At 32.2% G+C, this 25669-nt stretch overlaps 1 protein-coding gene across 7 annotated transcripts in view; it reads left to right on the top strand.

Annotated features, from left to right (window-relative positions):
* Nucleotides 1-25669, top strand: part of CTNND2 (catenin delta 2) — a 1100293-nt gene that overhangs the window by 540317 nt on the left and 534307 nt on the right. The gene's annotated exons all lie outside the window — the stretch shown is intronic.

Raw genomic sequence — 25669 nt, 5'->3', positions numbered from 1 at the left:
TGAGGACAAAAAACCATATATTCTTAGGAAGAGATCCTTCCTCAAAAACTTTAAATACCTCTTCATTATCTAGTAAATAAATTAAAGGTTTGCCTATCAAAAATCTCTAAAAACTAAATAGAACCTTTTTTTCCAGATTTATCTTTTCTCATTCCTAATATTATGGCATTTTCAAACTCACTTTTTTCCCAAGAAGGTATATAGACTGAAAAGGAGGAAACAAAAAAAAAATCTTTAAAATTTAAAGCAAAACACAGGAGAAACAATTTAGTATCTTGTGTGAATTGTCATGAATTAAAGTCTAGTAATTTATATATTTGTAGAAAACTAATTTTTTAAAATCTCAAAGCAGGAAACATGTTGGAATACATGGGAGCCACCTGATAGTAGCTGCTGGAGATCTAACCCAGAATGGATCTCCTCGTGTGAGAGGATGATACAAGAAGACTGAAAGGCATTTGCTGTTCTCTGACCTCTTTCCTCTTCCCTCTGCCTCCAATTTATCTCATTCCCAGTTCGCAACACCTGTGTCAGCAAAGGCTGCCCTGCAACTTCTTCAGATGTTATGATTCACAGCTGTGGAGGCTCTCGGAGAATTAACCTGTCCCTTAACGGAAACAGATGTAATCCAGAAGATGTGTCATATTCTAAGGAGGCCAACGTCTAAAAGTCTTAGACTCTACCCTTAAGAAGAATTGAGTTTCTAAAAGTTGTATATCCATATCAAAGCATCCACCAAAATATGAACAACTGACTTGTGAATACAAATTAAATGGGAACAGCTAGTTAGTGATGCTTTGCTTTCTCTTTTATTCCATCAACCACACAGAGATTATGTCAACTCTGAGATCTGAGACTACCCTTTGCTTTCTTTATATTCCTAGCCTTTAGCTGAGAGCCTGCCAACTGATAGAGAAATGTTTGTTGATTAACTCTCCCTACCTACTTCAAGTCTCAGATTACTATATCATTGTAAGCCTTCATATTATCTGGTACTTGCCAAGGGAAATTAACTGACCCCAAATCTCTTTCATCTGGCTTCCTAATTTTCTAATTACAAAAGAACAATACACAACCTATTTTCTGCTTTTCTCTATTTTTTATCAGTTTCTTTCATATGCATTCTTATACTGTAAGTGGTGTAGAATTCTGGAATCAGATTTGGAAATAAAATGGATTATATTAGATGAAATCTTGGGGTTCTTTAGCTTCCAAATCTACAAAAGAAATTATCTAAAATGAAATTAACTGATAATATGATGTTAAACAGGGGTAACAGTAATATTTACCTCATAGAGTCATTGTGAAGATCAAATGGGCTGTTAATACTACAGACAAATCAATTAACTTCTTGGATCCCCATTTTCTCTTCTACAAAATGAATTTCCTTTAAATTTCCTTCCGTTTTTAGGTACATGAACCTAAATTCCTGTGGACCATCAATGAAAGGAATAAATCACTAGCAACATAAAAATGAGATTAGGGACCTGAACTGTGATTTCATTGGTAAAGGATACTCTCATTTGAAGGAATTCCCTTTATCAAAGTGAGTCACCAACTTCTTGGCTATTTGTCTTAGAGAGATGAGGCACTGAGAGTCTAGATTTGCTTAAGATCCCACAGTCATGATGTGGCATGAACTCATGTCTTCAGGTTCCAAGATCAATTTATCTACTGTTGTAAGCTGCCCCTCTTTTATGTTTCAGTTAATGTGGCAGGAATATTGATCAGAATAACACTAGAGAAAAGAAAGTTTCTTTATTCTTCTCAGAAGAAACTTTTACCTTTTGTAATGATTGATATCTTAGTACTCTCTCTGGCCTACTAATACAACTCTCCATTTGTGCCCACAAGATGGTCCCTAGAAGGCATCTCTTAATTTCAGGTTCTAGGGTATAAAGTGTAGATCTGCTTTCTTCTAATGCTATCTATGGTTTACAAGTCTCTCACCAGTGTGCTTCTCCTAAACACTCAGTCAGTAGAAACAATTCATAACAAAAACAGTTAATAAGAGGGTAAAGTAAGTAAACTAACTATAAAATATTTTCCTCATGTACCTGGAACATAGTCTCCCACAAATATACACAACATCTATGGAAAGGGCGGGGACAAACTAAGAGCACAATGGTAGCAATGCAAGTATGATCAAGGCTACTCATTCCACTGGTACACCATAATCTTGGATTTCCTTTCTCTCCTCATGAAGTCTTTTCAGCACTTGAGTTTTGTTTGCCTGAGTCTTTTCTTTGCTGCCTGAAATCCAGTATCTTGAATTTGCTTCAGTGACACTCTCTCTCTTTCTCTCTCTCTTTCTCTCTCTCTCTCTCTCTCTCTCTCTCTCTCTCTCTCTCTCTCTCTCTCTCTCTCTCTCTCTCTCTCTCTCTCTCTCTCTCTCTCTGTCCTTATTAGAAGTATATATCTCTATTCAACTACTAACTTCTGCCTACATTGCTCCAAATAGATGAACTCCAGAACTCTGAATGCAGGACTGCTTTTTGGGGAAGTAGCTCCACTACATTGTATCATGACTGAATGATAAGAAAAAGAAAGAAAAAAGTCCACTCCCTTCTCCCAAGAGATGAAGAAATCTATTCTTCTTTAACTATGGACTTCTCTTCAACCTACTTAAACTTCCAGACTACCAACTATTTCTAATGCTTAGATGGTTAAATCTCTGAAATGGCATGATCAATTTTTGCTCATGATGTCATTGATCCTTCCCAACTCAGAAAGTAGTTTATTCTTCATAAAAGGAAAAAAGAGGGTTAAGGTCAAATAATTTGTGATTATATTCTGTGACTACATTAACTGAACTAAAGGTCTTTCCCTTATAACAGCTTTATTGTTTATGCTTTATCAGATCATCCATTCTGCCAAGTATTTTCTTTCTTGCTATGGGGAATATCATTAAAATTTTATTTAAAATTAATTATTGTTGATTGAATTGATTGATTAAACATGTATACCTCTAAGAATTATATAGTTATGCAAGACAATAGAGGAACAAAGGAAAATGAAATATGGAAAAGGATGGCAAAAGTTGCAACATACAAATGCTTTTACTATTTTAGCCAAAAGAAATTAGAAAAGGAACTCAAATTGTCATATTACTATTATATTTAAATTTCACTTAGTATAATTGTCTTTGCAATACCGAGATTACTATATGATTCTTTAAAATTTAAAGTTGAAGTGCTGTTTTAGAGAAGACTCCAAAAATATATGGGCATTTCATTTTCCTCAGTGTTTCAAAGAAACTGAATCTGAGAAAACTTTGAAACTGGCAGATAAAAAGTCACATCTCAGGCAAAGAGGTCAGCCAGAAAGCAGGAATTCTTCAAAATGAGCTACTGTTGCTGTGGATGGAAGAAAGGAACAGTATCTAAATCTTTAAAAGCCTTCTCCTTTTTCCTGGTCTATCCCAAACTTGTACTCCTTTTTCAAAGGGGGACCACAATTCCAAAATCCTCACTTGTCCTTAAGCAGACTGACATTTAGACTCTATTCTATTTTCTTTGTGATTCTATTCCTTTTTGAAGAATCTAATGGTGGCATCTACATTTTTATCACCAAGTCAAAGAAAAAGTAACATAAAACTCCAGATGGATTTGATCATTTTTCAGCCAATATATTTTTGATAGATTGAACTGGACCAAATTGCTAAGGTTATTTAATTGCTTTAATCGGTTTTAATATTTGCAGTGTCTGGACTATTCTGAAAGGGGGAACAGATGTTCTATACTAAATGTATGGGCTTCTCAGTATCTGCTAGTGAAATAATTACACTTCAAAACTAGTCAAAAATGATCTTCATTAGAGTCTGTACAGCAAAACTAAATAAGACAGGAATGTTATTGCATTGTTACATTTTATACTGGATTCTTAGCCTTCTACATTCTTAGATATTTTCCATTGAAAATTGTCCATTGGGACATATAAAGTATTTGTTCTATGATTCCAACCTGTTTCATTTGATTGAGCTGGCATAATTTGCCACATTAATTTTTAGAAATTTGAACGATGCAATGAACATTTTTTTTTCTGTTTTTGATTTTGACAATAAAATTAGAAAAAAAATTATGTTACAAATTGGGTATTTTATTTGTTCAGTGTTGGCTTGCCCATATGAAGCAGGTGTCTATTATTTTTAACTGTTTTCAGAGAAAAAACTTTTTGAAAATCATTACAGCTGAAAAATATTAATTTCAATAGAGTGGATTAAATTGCAATTTGGTAGAATGATGTACACTTTGACACAATAGGAGATTGAAAAATGTCATTTAGGACCATTCTCAATCAGTAACATTTAGGTCTGTTTAGTTGTTCTATTTTAAAAAATCATCTTCTCTGAAATAGAAAATGAACCTTTATTATCACAATATTTTTCCCTGTCCCCAACTCAAATTTCTTTATGTAGTTGTTGTTCTGACCTTTGAGATAAAAAAAAAAAAAAATAAAACAATACAGAGTAAAACATATTCTATTCTTCTTATGACAACTCTTAAAAACTTTGAAGTTAAATTTCAAGTCTATTTCTAAATTTTTTCTTTGCCAGGCTAAACATTTATAGACATCTTTCTTTTTGCCTTAAGGAGACGAGTACGTACAAGGACTACAACAGCAAGCTCAGGGTAACAGTATATATGAGAAGTGATTGTCAGCCCTTAGGACTATGTCACCTCTACCAAATCCTTTCTCTTTTCTGACTCCCTAGCTCTATTGGTTTTCTTTCCCTTTCCCTTGTCAATGAAAACATTTCTTATGTTGCAATGAAAAATAGGGCATTCATTCACCAGGCCAAGAAGCTCTTCACTTTTCTTCCTTTTTCCTCAATTTATGTCATAGAAACCTACTCTATTATCTTATCCCTCATTTTTATTATATGAAGAAGTGATTCTTCTCTTTGCCAAAGAAAACCCCTCTAAATGCACATGATCTTATTTTATTCCCACTTCTCCAATATTACATTACCTCCTCTATCACCCCAACCTCTCACTAATTTTCAGTCTTTGTCTACTGGTTTCTTCTCATACCTAAAAATATGACCATTTCTCTTTCATCCTCAAAAAACTCTCACCTGAACTCCATTCTTCCTTCCATATTAGGTATGATCTCTCCTTTTTTGTGGCAATCAGTGCTTCTGTTTCATTACTTTTCACTGCTTTAACTCTCTGCAGTATGACTTCCTATCTCATCATTCATTTGAAATTACTCTACATTGATCTCTTAATTGCCTAGTTAAATGATCTTTCCTCCTCATCTGTTTTGACTTCTTTGCAATCTTTGAAACTATTAAATACTTTTTTCATCTTTATTCTCTCTCTAGTGTCTTTTTAAAAGATATTTTTGGCATTGTTGTCTCCTAATCTACTTCTACTTATTTGACTGTTCCTTCTCAGACTTCTTTGCTGGATCTTCATCTAGATGATACTTACAAATCATAAGTGTCCCACAAGACTATATCCTGGCCACCCTTATACTATTTTATTTGGTAATTTTATCAGATCCAATGGATTCAGTTATCATTTCTATGCAATAGATAAGTAGATGATTTTAAAATTTATTTATATATCCCCAATCTCTATCTTGACCTGAATTTTCATATCCTTAACTGCCTATTAGATACCTCAAATTATGGACGTACCTTAGATATCTTAAACTCAATTTGCCCCAAACTAAAATTATTAAAATACACACACATATATACATAACTCTTATTTTTTTAACTTCCTGTTATAATTCAGGATTTTCTAAGTTACCCAGGCTTACAATCTAGTTATCATACTTGACTCCCCACAATCCCTTATCCTTCCATATCCATTTAATTGTCAAATCCTATCAGTTTGCCTTTTAAATATCTTTCACATATGCCTCATTCTCTCCTCTAACACTAGCATCACCTTGGCACAAACCCTTATCACCTCATAGTGAACTATTATGATAAACTTTTGGTTGATCTTCCTGCCTCAAATCTCTGCTTACTTCAGTCCAACTTTCAATAAGTTTTCAATGTGTTCTTCCTGAAGCACAGTTCTTACCATCACATCCCCTATTCAACAACCATCAGGATCAAACATAGAGTATCTCTGTGATTTAAAGTTCTTCCTAACCCTTCTCTTCACTGTCTTTTCAGTCTTCTTACAAATGTAATCTATGATTCAGTGACTCTGACTTCTTTATACAAAATACTCCATCTCACGACTCCAAATATTTCCTCTGTGTTTACTAACACTTGTTCTCCTTCAAGAGTTTCTATATTTATATATATGTTATAATATTATATATGATATAACATATATTTAAAATTAATGCATCAGCACATTAAAATCAGTTAAGAACTACATTTTAATGTAGGTCAAGTCACATTCAAGAGAGTTGTAGGTTGCATATGACCTGAAGGTCACATATTTGATATTTCTGGTCTAGCCACTCTAAAACTGTAAATTACCTTGATTCATTGATACACAAAACTTCTGCTTTGAGGAATGCTCCATACCCAATGAAATTTTACTTTCAGGCCCTATCACTATGATAATTCCATTCTGGCTCTACTTACTTGAAGAATTCCCATTCATTACAATATTTTAGTAAAACATTTTATTGTTTCCATGTCTGGAATTATAATATTATATATGATATAAGGTTATCTTTAGATGCCTAGTTTTCTTTATCCATGTTCTTCATTTTGAATACACACACACACACACACATACACACACACATACATATCTGAAACCACAAACTATGATCTCATTCTTGAACTTTTTTGGCTATGAATTACTATAATTTTCCATTGTTCTTTACATATTGTGTTTGTTTTTCCTTCTGGTATCTGGCTTATTGAATGTATATGAATAATTTATTTTCCCCTTTCCTTTCATGTTTATTCTAAAACCTTCTTGACCAGATTCACAAGTACACACACATACATACATACACATATATACATACATATATGTATTAAGTAGCCCCTGTTATAGATATTCCATTCTTAATTAAGAGTCTCTTATCTGAATCTTAATTCTTGGTCCAAGTATCATACTGTTAAATTATTCTTTAGTTATTAGACAGAGTTGGATGTTTCTAATATGTTACACAGCATGGAGTTTAATTAGCATGCCAGAAAGGAAAATGCCAAATGCATTCTTGAAAACAGAGCCTTGTTATCTCTGTAAGACTACACATATTTATCTCTACAATTAATGAAGGAAATTTTTAAAAATACTCTTAGTCATGCAGGAGAAATTTTGTTTTGGAGATATTTCTAATTAACTAATGTTAATACAAAATACCCAATTATATTTGATTCTTAATTGTCACAATTGTTAGCCTCATCCACAAGGTATTCAAAAATCAATTGAGAGCGAAAGACCAAATCAATTGTTCATCTCCCTAGGTATCAAGTTAATCATATTTGCAGAGAATTATTTTTATTCCAAAATTTAGCAATATCTTTTGTTTGTACACAATCGCCACTTTACACAGATGCTCTTCCAACTCACCAACAAGATGACAAAGCTTTAAATCAGTGATTTCTTATTTAAATAAAATTAGGGTTTAATATGCTTAACTAGAAATATATTATTCACTTATTTATTTTATTAGATCTCTGATTTTATTGGTCTGAATATGGTCTTTTTTAGGGGTAAATATCACAATCTATACATTACTTCTCATCATGTTTGACTCCTTTATTTTTTCCCACAAATTGCCCAGAGGGGTCCTACACAGTGTCCTAAGGATCATTCTCTAGAAACACTTTAACTTAATGCTTACCAGAGGAGGATGTGGGCTGCAATTTATTATTTTTCTTTGTCACAAAAGAGCAACCTACTTCCTTTTTTGGTTATAAATTGCTATGATAATACCCCTTCTACTTTGGCAAAATTATTTATTTGTAATATTTTGCTCATATCCACTGTAAGCCTCTCCATTGCCTTTTGGATTATCCACAATTTAACTTTTGGAGAATATATGTGATATTTACTCTACAATTCATAGCCATGCACATATTTATTGTCACTTCTATAAGACACAAATTACAAAAAAAGATTGTCCTTTGATTTAAAGATATCCTAAAATGACTACATAAATCATGGGTATTGAGAGGAAAAGAAAGAAAATCCAAGATATCTTTCTCTAAATTGTTAAGCACAAATTATTACTAACAAAACATAAGACATAAGCTTGATCAAGCACGCAAACTAAATAATTGAATTTAAGATAAAGTAACATGACAAAATATGACACATAATTGATATAATGCTAAGATAGTATAGTATAATGTAATGTGATATAATGTGATATAACATGAGATGTGATATAATATTATAGATCGATGTTTGCATATTTTATGATGTGTAATATATATAAGTACATATTCATGAATTTATTATAATTAAAAATATTTTTTAAGTATAAAAAAGTATATATTAAAAAAAAGTATATTTTGACTTAGAGATTAGGGCAGTTAGTTGGTGCAGTGGATAGAGCACCAGCTCTGAAGTCAGGAGGACTTGAGTTCAAATTTGGTCTCAGACACTTAACACTTCCTAGCTGTGTGACCCTGAGTAAGTCACTTAATCCCAATTGCCTCAGCCAAAAAAAAAAAAAAAGATTTTAAAAAACCTCTTTATTTTTATCTCATAATTATACAAATCAGCCACTGGTCTGGATTGGATGATTTAAGGAGGTAATGTAAATTCCTTGTGAGTAAGAATTATTTTGCTTTTGCCTTTATCTTTAGCACATAAGACAGTGTCTTCCTTGAATAGAGTCCAAATTTACTAAATATTTTGCGACTGCAAACAAATCATAGTTTGTTAATGATGTAAATTTATTTCCCTATTACTACATTTTTTTCCCCTATCTTTTACTCCACACATGTCATAGGGTTATTTTGAGGAAAACGCTTTGTAAGTTGTAAAATATCACATACATGTGAACATGCTTAAAGACTAAAACACACAAGATATCATCTGATATTTTTCTCTAGACACTTGTAAATATTTTTTTTCAAATTGTATATGTAATTAAAATGAAAAATTGTTCTAATAGTATGCCATATGCAAAAGATGGGATTATTATTTGAATGCATTTTATAAAGTGGCCAGAAGCAAGATAATATAATTACAGTATACTTGAAATGAAATGTTAAAATGGGAGCATTTAAACTGGCAAAGCTATTATGTTGGACTTGTGTTATTAATCTTCAAGAGGTATAGCAAAGAGGTTTTTAATGAGTTTTAAATGTACGACTAAGATTGATGAATATTCTACATTTGGTGCTCACAGCTGAAAAGCATGTAAAATGTTGATGGGAGGAAATCCTATCTAAAGTTCACTTGTGAGAAGTAATCTTTGGAGAGTTCATTTTGTTCTCCATTTGCCTGCTTCTATTATGCAGAACTAGTTTGTTCATTTCAAACAGAAATCAAAGAATATATAGATTGAAATTTTAGCAGCTCATTTCCTTATTGACACTTGTAATTATTTAAGTTTACCAGAAAGTTAGCTACCAAATGATAAATATGTTTAGCCTTGGCAACTAAGCTTATCTCTGTGACAGAGGAAAAAAAGCCTTAGTACATAACAAATGGAACTTATTTCCCATTTATATCTTCTCCTTATTATTGACTGCATTTTTTGTTTTACTGAAGCTTATTTCTATTTTGAATATAATCTTTCCTAAGAAATGCATGGAATTATCTTCTGTAATAATGCAATGAGGCAAAATGTCCAGGCTACAAATAAAATAAATAGTTAACATTTCCCACCTACTTGACCTAATAGGACATAGAATATGGCAGACCAGATATAGCCAGTTATAGCTGAAACTTATAGCATAGTTAATCAGGGGAATTTTGCAAATATCCTAAGCTTGGAGGGGGATGTGTTGAAGCCAGACATATTTTATGTATTTTAGTCCTTAAGGATATTATTCACATGCATAAGGTATTTTACAACTTACAAAGTGTTTTTCTCTAAAGACCCTGTAACATGTATAGTATAAGGATAAGCAAAACCATTTTAGCAACAGGGAAACGCTGTTATTCTCAACAGGAAAAGAAAATAAATATTATAGATACTGAAGTAGAGTATGGTATTTGGGAGGCCTACAAACATAAAGGAGAATGGGTAGATACTGAGGATTAGGATAGGTTAACTGTGAACTTAAGTCTTTAGGTACAGAAGAGGTGCTCCAAATAACTGAAGTACAACATATTTAAAAAGAATTACAGTTATGTTATCCAAGGGTAGAAATTATTTTTTCTTTATCCTATTGTCTGTTCATGGCTATTTTTGATTGGCTCTCTACATGTTTGTTAAAAGGAAATTGCTGATCTGCCTCAGGGGGAAAGATTCAATAATGAAAGTTCCTTTTGCTGAAGAAATCACAGATCTAGCCCCCTCAACTCCCCCAAAAAGTTTATTTCTGCCATTTAATTTACATATTATTCAATTATCTTGCTATAATCATGCTAAAAAGAATTTCAGCATAGCCTTAGATTTAATGTTATAATATGAATAATAATTTATAATAAACCTGAAAATATGTGTTTGTGTGTATTCACATGCATATATATACATATGTCTATATGTGTATGTATATACACATATACACATTTTATAACATAACATTATAATATAAGCCTAAATCCTTTGTGTAAATTCAGATCTTATGTTTGTAGTATGTACAGAAAAGGAAGTAATGATTACATGCCTGAAGTATGATACTTTAAAGTAATTTGATGGAATAAATTTGAAACATCTCGTATCATAATTGTATAATGTTAAATATGTAGTCATGTTACTCGCAAAATTCTTCCAACTAGAGCTTTTTGAAATTCTGCAGCAAGTTTGAAAATTTGAAGTGGGATATCTTTTATGTTTGTAGACATATCTTAAGTGATCACAGAGTTTTACAACAACAGTTCCATTATCTGATAGAAAAATCAGGGGAATACCTACTACTTTTTGTCTAAGTTTTCAAGTAGGAAAGATAAAGCTTTTTCAAAATAGTTTTGTTCCTCATTACAAGTAGGGAATTGGCAGGACATGTTGAAGAAACATAAAAATTTGATGACTTTAAAATTTATTTATCATATTGTTTAGGGTTTTTGTTTGCAGACAGGCAATAGAGTAATGAATAATACACGGGAAATAGTATGTATTCAAAATATTATATTTAAGAATACAAAATATCTTCTCTCCATCGATTCTTCCCAAGTTTTGATAAATGTAGGCAGGTGCTCTAATTTTGTTTTTGTCTTTCAATACATAAGTATTATTTCAGTACATAAGAAACACAAATTTTAATATGTTAGGAAACATAAAAACTACTGTAGCTGAATTTTAATGAAAACTCACTATGTCCATCTGTATTCAATGATTGAGAACATAGCGTCCTATCATAATTGCTGGTATCATCATCATTGTAATACCATCTCATATTTGTAGAATCCTTTTTGAAGTATTTTATCTCATTGTGTACACAAATATTTTACATATATTATCTGATATCTACATGAATATTTTATCTACATTTTCTCATAATATTATTGAATCCCACATTGAGAACCTAAAGGTTAGAGACCATTTGGTCCATGCTGCTCATTTTATATATGCAAGAAATTGAGAGTCTGAAAAGTTAGGTGCCTTATCCAAAGTGAACAATAGTAGCATACTTACCTTTGAAGTCATATCCTCTGACTCCAGAGCCAGGCTGTTTTCATTAAAAGCTTTTCATTAAGTAAACCAAGTAGATAATATTGACTTTATGTAATAGAGGAACAAATCAAGAAGCAGAAACAGGAAAAAGAGCTAGGATTAGCATTAAGATGTTGGTGTTTTTCCTAATACACCATACTTTTTGCTGCATACCTTGATAATTCCCAGGACTGTTTGATTTTGGAAAAATTGAAGCTTTGGGATACCTAAAAATGTATGCCCTGAATTCTCCAATTCAGGGTTATCTGAGGGTAGGGGACAATGCAGAGTGCTTAGTTCTCTGTCTCATCCTCTACCATTTAAAGTCTTTATGTCATTAATGTTCAGTTGACAGAAAGCCATCAAGAAGATAAATAGAGCATGTTTCTTGTCTTCAAAAAACCATCAACTAAGTATAATAAGTGCTCATATTTGTATATGATTTCAAAATATTTTATATCCATAATTTTATAGCTACCTTTTGAGGTAGTGATTACAAGTAATTGATTATTAACTCAGTTTTACAGATAAGAAAACTGAGCTTTGTTGTTCATTCATTTTAATCCTTTCTAATTCTTTGTTACCTCATTTAGAATTGTCTTGGCAGAAATACTGGCACGGTTTGCCATTTCCTTCTCTAATCATGTCATAGACAAGGAAACATAGGCAAACAGGGTGAAGTGACTTGCCTGAGGTCATCCAGCTAGTAAGTGCCTGAGGTTGAATTTAAACTTGGGGAAAATAAGGCTTTCTGACTCCAGATCTGGTACTCTATCCACTGACTGCTCAAAGTGAGCTTAAAAAAGACATCACGACTTATCCCAAGATATAATAAATAGATTAAAAACTGTAAAATTAAGATTTGAACCAAAATCTTCAGAGAATGAGTCCATTGTTCTTACAATGAAGAAAAGATAAACTATGAACACAACACGATAATACAAAATAGATTTTAAGTGCACAGAGAGCTACAAAATATTCTGAATGAGAACTCTTCTTCTGGAGGGAGAACTCTCTTCAGGTTACTAGAATCAGGGAAAGCTTCATAGAAAGAGTTGGAATTTAATCTGGGATTGGAAGAATGAAAAGAATAACAAGTTGTTGGTAGAAGCTATTCAGAGACTTTGAGACAGGAAAGGATATAGTGAATCTCATAACAGGAAAAAAAAAACCACAAATTTAATTTGATTGGAGAATAAAGTACATGAAAAGTAGTAGCATGACATAATAGTCTAAGGGTAGGTCATAGTTATGTATAAAAGGTTTGGAATAGCAGTCTCTGAGACATTTATTTGGTAGACATCAGGGAAGTATTAAATGTATTAAGGTCTATGAACATCTTCATTAGGGTTATTTACTTGGTATAGTATAATTTGGCTATTACTCCCTCTGAATTCTAAGGGGTAATCTTGGGAGGTCAGAGTTTCCATATTATTTCTTTCATTTGTCCTCACTAATATGTTCCCCATTAATAACAAGCCAATCAGACTTTATTGTCTTTTAGAAATAAATACTACTAAGGTTCTGTTGAAATAAAAGTTAGTGTTTTCCCAAAGACTATAACACACAATCTCAGAAATATAGACAAACTCTAGAGTAGTATGGGTTTACGCTTAGAGAGCTCATGGCTAATGCAAGTTTCTGGTTGAATGCAAATGCTTTTCTCCTTTTGTGAACTCTATTTGAATTTCTGTTTAGGACTGATAGTTCTCTATTGCACTCTGAGACGCAGGCTCTCATAGAGGCCTACAACTTATTCTATCTGTCTCAAAGAGATCATGCTCTCTGAAGTTGCCTTTTCTTAGTATGTCTAATTTTTCCTTTCTCAGTTCCTAATTGAATCCATTGTTTGTTAATGGTCCAGCCTCTACAATGGCAAGGTCAATGGGTTAACAGGGAAATGAAGTTGGAGTGGGAGATTGACATCTCTTTTGGTTTGCCCATTCCTATCTCTCTACTCTCTAATTACAGACAGAAAGATCTTGCTTTTCATAGCACTCCCAAAGTTTAATACTGAAAACTATTGCTAGAATGGTCCTGCTTGAATCTTTCTCTGACATGCATAGTCCCAGAGATAAGTCTAATTATTTCAAACAATCCCAATACATTTTGTCATCTGATTTAATCCAATGGCTCAGAGCACTTCAGTCCTTTTAAATAGATTAACTACAGTTGATTGAACCTACTTTATGCCTTTAATTAGTTGATAAACACAATGGAAATGTCCAGGGATTTTTTCAACTATTTTACACCTTTGATCGATTCTGTAACGCAGTCAAAAAGTTTTCTCACCTGGTTAAGGTGAGATGAAGAGCATCTTGCAAGTTACTTTAACTGGGGTTGGAATGTAGAATACCATATATAGACAGATATAGATATTTATATTTATCTATATCTGAAGATATAGGTTTCCATATTTATCTACTGATCTATATATGGCATCCCACTTTCAATCTCAGTAAATGTAAGACACTATCTTAAATGTAATATAATGTTAAGTATGTTTGTATTATCCAAAACCAATTAACATAATATATGAAATATGTAATACAAATATCCCTTCCATATTGTGACTTTCCTCATTGGAATCTTGACATATCATGGGTTGGGATAAGAAATTACAAATTACACCTTGAGATTTTGGGGGAAGTTTTGCAGAAGCTACAGATGACATGTGAAGGCCAGCAGATGACAGAGAGCCTATGACCAATTACTTAACCTAACATTTACAATAGAAGGTATCATAAACATCTTATAAAAAAAGAAAAAATATCACACCTCTGCAGTACAAAGGGAGAGCCAAAATATTTTGAGTATATTTTCCAGATCTTGGGGGTGGGGGGCACCGTGTTCCTAACTCCCATGATGTAGAAGGGATAACCACATATTTTAAATGTAATATAATGTTACATTTTGGTGTATATGTTCACATAGATGTGTGTGTGTGTGTGTATGCTTATCTGTGTGTTTATTTTCCCCTATGAGTTTACTCAAAGAAATCTCAGAATAGTACTTCTAGCTAGCTAAGTCTCCATATATGTGGGCAAAAATGTCTTACTTTTATCTGGCAAGGTAGTAATTCATGTGTATCAAGTATTGGGCAGTCTTTTATTTTACCTCACTGAGAATGTAGAAAATCTAAAGGACTCACTTAACCTCTGTGAGCTTCTGTTTCCTTAAATGTAAAAGTAACACACTCATGAGAATCAAAGGAAATAATCTCTATGAAAAAGTGCTTTGTAGCTAGGCAATGTGATATAATAGAAAGGGCACTCATTGGACTTAGATGTAGAGAGAGATCTAAAGCTCACATCAGATATCAGATAATCATCACAGATAATTATCACATCAGATAATCAGATATGGCATGTGACTAAGGACTACTTATTTAAATTCGCTGTGCCTCATTTTCTTCATCTGTAAAAGTAGGGTATTAGACTTGATGGCTTTCAAGTCTCTTCTTAGTTATGATCCTATAAATCTATGAAGAATAAAATTATCAGCGTTCATTATTATAACCAATTGTTACATCAGAAAATGTTAGTCTTCACTAAAGGAAGATTCAGAATATTTTCCCGAAAAAAAAGATTTAAATTTATTTCAAATGGACTGATTTTCACTTATAAATCTGGAGGCTATAAGTTGTCACTTTGCCATGCAGGTTTCCTGCCACAAATTACTGAGATCAAGGGTTAAATTTCATCATTTTCATTTGAAAGCATATTCCTTTATTCTCTCTATAGCCCATTGAGATTTACAAAAATCTATTAATTCAAATGTATTATTACCAATGCCTGCATATTTCCCCCTTTTACTAGAACTGAGTTAGGACACTTTTGAGTGCCACAATCTACAGTTAATTGAGGAAGTACCACCTAACCTGCCCCATATCACTGAATCATCTGAGAAAATAACACTTCAGACTTTCCTTAGTTAATGTCACCCTTGTGGATGGAGCCTTTGCTGATATATTAGATCATGCTTTTAGTTTTTTTTTTCTCCTTTTTCTATCACTGGAAATGGAAAAGTGAATGTCAAACCTGAAACCCCTGCAGGGCCTTAATTTGGAGAACTCCTTGCCTTGTCTCTCAACCTATTGCCACATGTGGATTCACTTATTTTCTCCATTCTGCTTCCTTCAAGCATCTGAGGTAGTTTCATCCCTTCAAAACATTCAAGAATCCAGATAAATGGACCTTTAATCTAAAAATAGAGTCTTGAACACTGCATTCAATCTAAAAATCTAATACAGTGGTTCTCAAAGTCTGGTCCAGAGCATCCTGGGGATCTCTGAAATCCTTTCAGAGAGTCTACAAATTCATAATTAGTTTTCATTTTTAATGTGATCAATATCTATAACTATAAATCACATAAGCAAAAACTCTTTGGACAGATCCTCAATCATTTTTAATAGGATAAAGATATTGAGAACAAAAGTTTGAGGACCACTGATCTAATACATGATCCATGTGCAAGAGAATCTTTAAACTGTGTGGTATCTTCTGACATCTTGGGATCAGGAAAAAGAACTGAGTTAGTTGAGTTAGGCTTTTGGAGACTCAGTCACTAGGTATTTTTTCACCTAGATGCCTAATCTGATTTCCCTGCTGGTTCATTTCCTTCTCTGTTGTTTGGAAAGAACATACTGATGTCATCCTACCATTACAAAAACTGAGAGGTGGTAGCTCAAATATAATTAAAATTTTGAATTAAAATTTTGCATAGGGAGACCAAAAAATATTTCCATCCCCTTTGTTACATTGCAAGCATTCCTTCTGGGAGGCAAAGGAAGAATAGAAATTATCAAAATCTATTGCTGTGATGATTGAATTATATTGTAAACCAGAGTGATTATAATGTCTCTTTTTTAATGAGAAGTCTGGGTAAAGGCTAAAAAAATAATTCTCAGCTCAATGCATGCTTTACAGTGGAATGACAAATTCATGATAATGAATTAAAGTCTCATTTCTTTTAATCTTAGTAATTTAATAGTAATAATTCTCAAGATATTTGAAAAGTATTATTTTGTAGCCAAAAAATATTCCATTGAAAATGAATGAGGATTTTATCTGATAAAATTTGAGAAAGTATTACTATTGTTATTTGTTAAAGGCTCTCATTGAAATAAGCATTCTTGGCTTAGATAGAAAGTGTTAGTTGCTGTCATTTAAATTGAAAACAATCCTTTCTTGTACTGCCATTATTTTTTAATTTAAAATTGTCGAATTACACTGACTTTAAACAAAACTGTCAGATTTGAAAGAAGCACAGGGGAAAGACAATAAGATTTATCACACTTTACCTGGAAAGGGTCACCAAATGTCATTTCTGGGAAGGTCTAGAATGATAATTAAAGGCTTCATTCGATCTTTTATTATAAATTGAGAACATAATATTGCATTTCGGTGAAATGGGAAAAATGAGTAGCCTTTGTTCAAATTATTCGCATTATTGGTAATATCATGAAACTCAAATATGAATGAGAATCAAGAGAAATCAAAAGGAAACATGAGAGAGAAAAACAGAAAAATACAATGAGAGAAAGAGAAAAAGAGAAAGCTCAGAAGTTGCAGGTAAAATTATGATAGCATTTATATAGTACTTTAAGGTTTGCTACATAATTTACGTTACCTCACTTGACTTTCCCCCCCATAATACAGTACTATAATAATTCTCATTTTATGAATGAGTAAACCGAGACAAAGAAAGGTCAAATTATTTGCCCAATGACTGTACACAATAGGATTAAGTTGGGCCATTTTTGGCTTAAAGCCCAGTGCTTTTTCTATTTCATCACCTAGCTAATTTGAATCTTATACTTAGATGTCATAGTTCACAGGTATAAGTGAATGACATTGCCAAGAAAAAAAATGTAGAAAGAAGAAAAAAATACTGAGGACAAAACTAAGGAAATAAATACTTAGTTTAAGTTCTGGGAAGAAGAATAACCAACAACTAAGATACATAGGAATGGGCCTGTCCAGTAGAATGACAATTAGGAAATTTGCAGTATCCTGGGAGAAAGAGAACAAAAAACATAAAGAAGAAGGGGCAAGTCAAAAGCATTTATTTCTTCATGGAAACCAAGGAGAATGAGTACAGAAAGTCAATTGGATTTGTCAATTCAGTCACTGGTAATCTTTGAGTCAGTAGTTTCTTGAGAATTATAGGAACAGAAAGCAAACTGGAAGGAGTTGAAAAATGGGTAATAAAAAAGTGAAAGAAGCAAATAGAGTGTATTTCTTTTTAAAAAGAATAATTTTGAAATGTGATCATATTTAAAAGGTCATATAGAATATATATATGCACATATATCTGAGTGTGTGTGTGTGTTTGTGTGTGTGTGTGTGTGTGTGTGTGTGTGTGAATTAGAGGAAAATGAAAGGCTGTATCTTTTACAACTTTGACTGGATAATTGTTAAGGAAACATATTGATTAGAGCAGTAGATCTGGAGTTAAGACCTAAATTCAAATAAAGCTTCAGACACTTACTAGTTAGCTGTGGCACCTTTTGGCAGATAATTTAACCATTATCTGCTTCACTTTCCTCATCTGAAAATGAGAATAGTAATAGCACCTATTTCCCAGGACAAAATGGGATATTTTAAAATTGCTTTGCAAACTTTAAAAATTATATAAAATGCTAGTTATTTGTTGACATTGTTGTTAATAATCATTACTAACTTTTATTATTATTTTAATAAGACTATAATTATTGCCCATACACAAAATTAAAAATACATATAAAAGAAAAATAATTTTTACTATATTAAATTTAAAAGTTTAGATTTTTTTCATCAGTAAAATCAAAGTATCTCATATAAGGAAAGAAATTCTCAACAAATATTTCTAATAAATCTTTGATATCTAAAATACATATAAAATAAATATATGACCAAAAATCATCCTCCAGTATGCAAACTTTAAAAAGATATGAACAATAGTTTTTAAATGAGAATTTTGGACTATCAATAAGAATATAAAAGGCTGTTCCAAATCACTAAGTGTAAGAACCTAAATAGAAAAGGTGACAAAAGTTTTTTTAAAAAAATAGTCAATCCTAGAAGGTCAGTGGGAGATAGATGTATTTATATAGTATTGATAGAAGTGTGAAATGATCAAACTATTCTACAGTTTAAAATTATTCAAGAAATCAATAAGTTCTTCATACTCTTTGAATCTGATACCCCACTATTGGACATATACCTAGAAATTCATAAAAAAGAAAGCAAGATCTTGGATATTATAAAATAATTATAGTAGCTCTTTTTGTAGAGGCAAAACAAATTGAAATGAAATTGATCTCATTGAATGGGGAAAGAGCAAATTTTGGGGGCCTTTCAAAGTCACCCAATAAATACAATGCAATTTTATTATATTGTATTAAACAATTAACATAAGGAATGTAGATAAATATGGAAATTTTTGTATGAACTGATGTATATTTTAAGCAGAACTAAAAAATACTTGAAGTCATTGCAATAAAATAAATAAAATTTATACTCAAATGATACTTACTGATATGTAATTATTAGAACTAATCTTGACCTTTGTCTCCAAGGCATAAGAAAATATACTTCATTTCCTTCCTAAGAGAGGTAGGAAATATAGAATATAGTATTTTCTGTGAATCATAGTTGCTGTGTCATTTGTTTTACTCAATTATGTTTTATTATTATAAGGCTGGATCACTGTGTAGATATTGCCTAATAGAATAATAAATATATGGAAATAACAGTGAAATAAAAAACAAAACCCGTCCTTAAGATATTAATTTAAAAAATTAAAATAAGTTGAATTATGAAGAGGAAAGGCAGATAAAATAGTAGCTGAATGGGAGGAGGGAATAAGAGTGAAAGATTAGGTTAATTTAATATTAGAGAGACCTGAGCATTCATTTATGCAAATGAACAACAACAACAAAAGAACTACTGGAGGGGGGAAGCTTGAAAATGTAGAAAGGAGTTGGAATGATTGATGGAATAAAGTCTTGGGGGATGGGGTGGGAAGAAAGGAATAGAATCCAGATCATAGCTGTAGAGATTAGCCTTGAGGAACAGGAACACTTATTCAAGCAATAAACATTTATCATATGCTTACAGGCACTGATAGTCGATGAATATGCAAAGACAAGCATTTAAGAATCTGCCCTCAAGGAGGGTACTCTAGATCTGGGAGATATCATGTATAAATATGGGTATATTGGGTATATAAATATGGGTATATCTATTTTGTAATAGATATAAATTAATGGAGGGAGGAGGGGAAACAACTATAGATGTTAGAAAAGCTTCCTGTTGAAGGTGGTATTTAAATTGAACCTTCAAGGAAACTAAGGATTCTAAGAAATACAAATAAAGAAAGAGTGCATTCCAAGCAAGGGAGATAGTAGTGTAAAGGTGCAAAGATGGAAAATGGAATGGCTAGAAGAAGAATTTGACTACACTATAGTGGGAGTGGAGGGGAGGGATATATAATAAGACAGAAAGAGTTAGATTTAGTTCAGGTCACTTTAAAATCAAACATGAATTTATATTAGATCCTAAAAGTAGTACAAAGTAAAGAATCAAAAGAGAATGAGAGTAATATATAGAACTTCCCAGAAATAGATGAAGACAGGGGAAAGAACTGTACCAGATAGTTTTAGTGTCTTTATAAAATACAAGTGCTTGGCATGTACTATACTTGTAGAAAGCTGAGGTCTACATGGGAGCTTAAAGAGAGAGAAAATTATTTGGAATAGTGTAAAGAAAGCTAGAGAATTACTAAACAGAACAATTGCCAACAATAGCAACAAAAACAGTGTTCAGCTGATGCTATTCGGAGGCTGGTTCATATGATTTTTAAAAAATTCTTTCCTTTTTTTTCCCCTAGCATTGAGCTAGCACTGGGCACTTAGACAAAAAAATGAAACAATCTCTACTCATAAGAAACTTAATGTCCTTATATCACCATGTTCATTATATCACTTATTCCTTAAAGATATTTTACCTGTTCCTTATATCACCATTCCTAAAAGATTTCACCATCTGAATAACATTGAACAAGTATCTTAAGTTCTCTTCTTTCTAGGTCCTTTATTTATAGAATGAGAAGGTTGAACTAGAATATCTTTAAGGCCTTTCCATTTTAAAAGTCTATGATTTATATTGTTGCAGTTTTAGAGAAGAAAAAGGAATTTTTCCCTTCAAAATTATTAATATGGTTTGCCAACCACATCCATTTCTCTTAAATGAGGTTAAAATAGATACAAATATAATATGTATATGTTTATATACATTTGTGTGTGTGTGTGTGTGTGTGTGTGTGTGCATGTATTTGTAGCCATTACTCATTCAGAATGAGTAAAAGAATGTCTTTCCTCAATTGAGAACCCTTCATTTAACTGGGTCATATTTTAATTACGGAGAGCAATAACCCATATAGATGTACTGATAATCCATAGAAAGATGTACCATAAGAATATAGGCTTAAAATAGCATTGAGCTGAATGGAATGCTGTTAGGCTGAGTTGAATATTAAAATGTTATTTTATCTAAAATATGAAGTATCTGTATTGTCTCCAACAAAAAATACTGTTTATAGTGTTGAGTTTGGTATTTTTAGAAAGTACTTATGAGCAACTTCCTATTCCCATTCCTAGGACATGTATTTTGTGTTCCATAATGATGAAAACTTCTTTCTGAGCATTTCATAGAGATGGCCATCCTGTTAAGGATAATGACTTTATTTCAATTTAGGCTATCAAATTCCAAAGTCATTTAATTCTTATGTTTTTGTTTTTTTGTTTTTACTCAATACCTATCCTGTCATACTCATACTATCATTTCTGAAATCATTTCTCTATAGTATAATCTTGGACACAGGAGGCTAAACTCATTATTAACAACTTTTAAATCAACAACATAAATTAAATATAAATGAAGCTATAGATATAAATATAAATGTCAGGGTTTCTATAAATGATGCTGCATTTCTTCCTATAATAATCGGAGAATCATTTTCTATGTGAACAGACTATAAGTAATACATGTTAAATTATTTATGGTTTTCCTACATAAAGATGCATTGTAGAAAGGTAATAATTTAAATGTTTTGTGATTTCATAATACTACAGCACCAGAAGAGACTACAAAAAAGAAATAAAAACACTATATTATGAACATCTTTTTTCTCCTGCTGATTGCTTTGTTAAAGGTCTGAATTAAATGAAAGAAGATATACCTTAAGAGTTTGACAGGATCCTAAAAATTGCTTTATCTAATTATTCTCATTATTTACTTTCAAGCGCATAAGAAAAGAAAAGTAGGGCCATCCAAAGGGTCCCTTTCAGAATCTGAGAATTTTGAATCCCCTGATACCTGCCCTAAACCCTGATATGCAAAATCCAACTACTATTCCTCCTCCTATTTATTACTACTCTATTACTACTGCTACTGCTATATTACCATCAACAATACTATTCCCTGTGCTTTAATAATAATAGTAGGAGTAGTAGAAATAGGGAGAGGAAGAGGAGAAGGAGGAGGAGAAGGAAGAAGAAGAGGAGGAGGAGAAGCAGCAGAAGAAGTAGTAATTAAAAGAGAAGGATCAGAAGGAGCAGCAATAGTAATAGAAGTAAAAGTAGTTGTAGTAGCACTAGCAGCAGCAATGGAAGAAGAAGAAGGAAAAAGAGAAGGAAAAGGAAGAGGAAGAGGAGGAGGAGGAGGAGGAGAAAAAGAAGAAGAACAAGAAGAAGAAAGTTGTTTAAAATATTAATTAAGAATATTTTATTTAGGATAGAACAGGAAGTGTTTTCTTGTTTGCCCACCTTTAGATTGTAGGGAAGAAGAGAGCACTAAAGGCAGAATAATCTTGTCAAGCCATATCACCCCAGGTTGGACTACCTGTGCCCAGAAGCTTGTGTGTGAATGCCAGTAATTGGGTAAGTAATGAGGACTTAAAGTCTTGAAAGTCTCCATGATTTTTTAGTATCAGACAAAGAAAGGGTCTTGTTATTAAGATGAAAGTGACTATTGACAATGTTCCAAAACACAACATTAGTTCCCAAACCATTTTTTCTTTTCTTTTTCTTTTTTTTCTTTTTTTTTTTTTTTTTTTTTACTTGCAGTAGGCAAGCAGCTAGTGGAAGAGCTAATCCTAAACCGTTATAATCTTAGAAAAAGAATGATTTTCTTTGTTTGAAGTTAAGGTTTTTTTTGTGTTTCTTAATCCTATAGTGGCCTTTCCTTAAATTCTGTTGTTTTTATTCAAAATGAGACAAGTCTAGAAACTTTGGCATCATCAAATAACATGTCCCCACGCACACAGAACAAATTTTCCCAATATGTATATTGCAAAAGAAAGCAATGTATATTTTATGCTTTCTGTTTGTATTTGTTATATGGCTATGTAAATATGTATGTATATAATATCCAAACAAGCCACTCCATCCCCTATCTCCAGGCATTACTGGAATTTGCTTCATTTTCATCCTTGTCTCCTGGCTCCCCTGTTTGCATTATGTTTCAGCTAAAATCCACCTTCTACAAGAAACTTTTTTCAGATCTCTCTTAATGGGGGGTCTTCCTTTCATTGATTATTTCTCACTTACTCTATATTTCATTTGTACATAGTTGTTTGCTTGCTATAATCCCTATTAAATAAATTTTCGTGCTGGAAAGCAGGAACTGACTTTGATCTATCTTTCTATCCTCAGCACTTAGCTTAGTGCCCACATAGTGAGTATTTAAGAAAGGTTTATTGAGTGAATGAACAGATGGACTGTTGAATTGGATTTTAGTCTGTATTTTTAAATAGTATATGATTTTAGGTGCAACCACTAAAATGGTTCAATTATATTTCCACCTCCTATGAAGTTTAGCTGAGCCATGATTTAGGAATAAGATTCTTATTTGGTGGTATAGTGATTCTCAGGATCCATTTTAAAGCTTCCTTCATATACAAATACACATACAACATGTAAGTTCACTTTCTTTATAGGTTGTTGCTTTATTGTGTATAACTGAGCACTTATATATTAAAATTGTATTTTATTCTGGTCCTCTGAAAAGCTTCCACGTCTTGTCACTATAATGAGTTTAAAAGTAGCCAGGATAAAGTGTCACTGGCAGGAAATGAGATTGCAAAGGGGAACTTGAAATCATATACAAACCTTCCCAAAGATCAAAAGAACATAATTTACAAACTATCATATGTTAACTGAAATTCACTTCTTATAATATGAGCCAAATGCAAAAAACCATCTAGATGTTACTTGTCAAATTTCTAGTCCTATGATTTGTAAATTCTAGACTAAATCCTTCACATCTCCAGACTAGCACAACATCAAAAATGTACTGATAACTTTGAGATGATTTGGATACATTCATAAACTAATCATAAAATGGCACAAATAGAAGTGGGTCTGCTCCTCAAAAAACCTAATAAAATTGAGATCTCAAACTCTTTTACACCCCCCCCCTCCTCCCACACACTCATCGATCTCTATAGGGTCCATACTACTGAATGCTCCCAACTCTAATTCTCTAGTAAGTGAATGATATTATTTGCCTCTCCATTTCCCCTCTCTGCCTGCCTTCCTTCACCTTTTCCTCATGTCTTCTTTTGCTTCTGTATCTCTCCTGGTTTTCACTGCTTATCTCTGACTCTTAACAAAGTATAATTACTACCCTGTTTCCCACTGCCAGTTGTGATCTTTTCACAATTGCGACCAATTCTGACCAAAGGTTAGACATGCCTCCCACTTCATATTTTTATAAAATATCAATTAAACTTGGTTTTTGTATGTAACATGTTATACACATATATATGTTATACACACCATAACATGTTATAGGTATGCATCAAGTGAGGACATAGCCTCTAACAGTTGTAATACGATCAGTACAATCAATAACTATCCCTTATTTTTATCATTGTAAAATATGGATTTTAAAAGAGTATTGCTAATTGATGACTTTATCTTTTGAAAGTGTTCTGTATATAAAAAAGAAATCTGTTTCTAAGATATACTTTTATACTTGAGTATAAACCAGCACTTTGGTGGGTTTTTTTCCCCCTTTCTTTGTATAATTTAAGTGTGAAAATTAGGATTAAACTTTGGTTTGTGGTATTTATATGAATAGCATAACATAAAACACCATAACATATCCTTTTTCTAAATAAGGTTATAATTAAAATAGTAGTGTATGCATGCTCACAAAACATGTATTCTTATATCTTCTTTATTAAATATATTTCTCTTACTTGTCATAATTATACTAATCCAATTTAATGCAAATTTCCTTGGAATAAGCATTCTGCTACCAGATCTGAAGCATTCAGTCTTCCAAAAATAGAAATTTTTGCATCCTTTACCATATTGCAAAAATAGAATTCCATTAAGTTCAACCCAAAATTATTCTCCCATCCCTAAGAAGACCAAAGTGGTAAAAATAAGACTAAAATATGCCAAATTATTACATCATAATGATTTAAGATACACTCTGCATCTGCTGACATTGGACTCTTCCATGTGTAGTACAGGTAGCCATTCTAGGCTTTTCTAAGTGTATGTTTCTGAGGGGGAAGCAAGGAACTATTAAAAAACTCTCTTTGCCTCTGCAGTCTTCTGTACATCTCTATGCCTCTGCAGCCTTCTGTACATCTCTATGCAAATAGTTGCCTTGATCTTGTTTAAAATCTTGTGAGGATGTTAACAAAAAAAGGCATGCATAAAATCAAGCACTACTTCATGCATGACTGCTCCTGCACATATCTCCTAAAGGGAAATAATCCATTCTTTATCATCATCATAATCATACCACCCAGGTCTTTATATTCTGGGAGAGCTCAAACCTGTACACATTTTTATAACTGTCTCTTCTTATTCCTCTCTCTGCAGTGATCTGAATTAATTAGTGGTTCTAAAGGCAGAGATAACAATGTCTTGTGATTTATAATTGAAAGCAGGGAAGGA

The sequence above is a fragment of the Sarcophilus harrisii genome, chromosome 1 (genome assembly GCF_902635505.1).
Source record: "Sarcophilus harrisii chromosome 1, mSarHar1.11, whole genome shotgun sequence".
Taxonomy (NCBI): Eukaryota; Metazoa; Chordata; class Mammalia; order Dasyuromorphia; family Dasyuridae; genus Sarcophilus; species Sarcophilus harrisii.
Note: the sequence above shows the minus strand (reverse complement) of the source record. Positions and strands in the feature narration are given on the sequence as shown.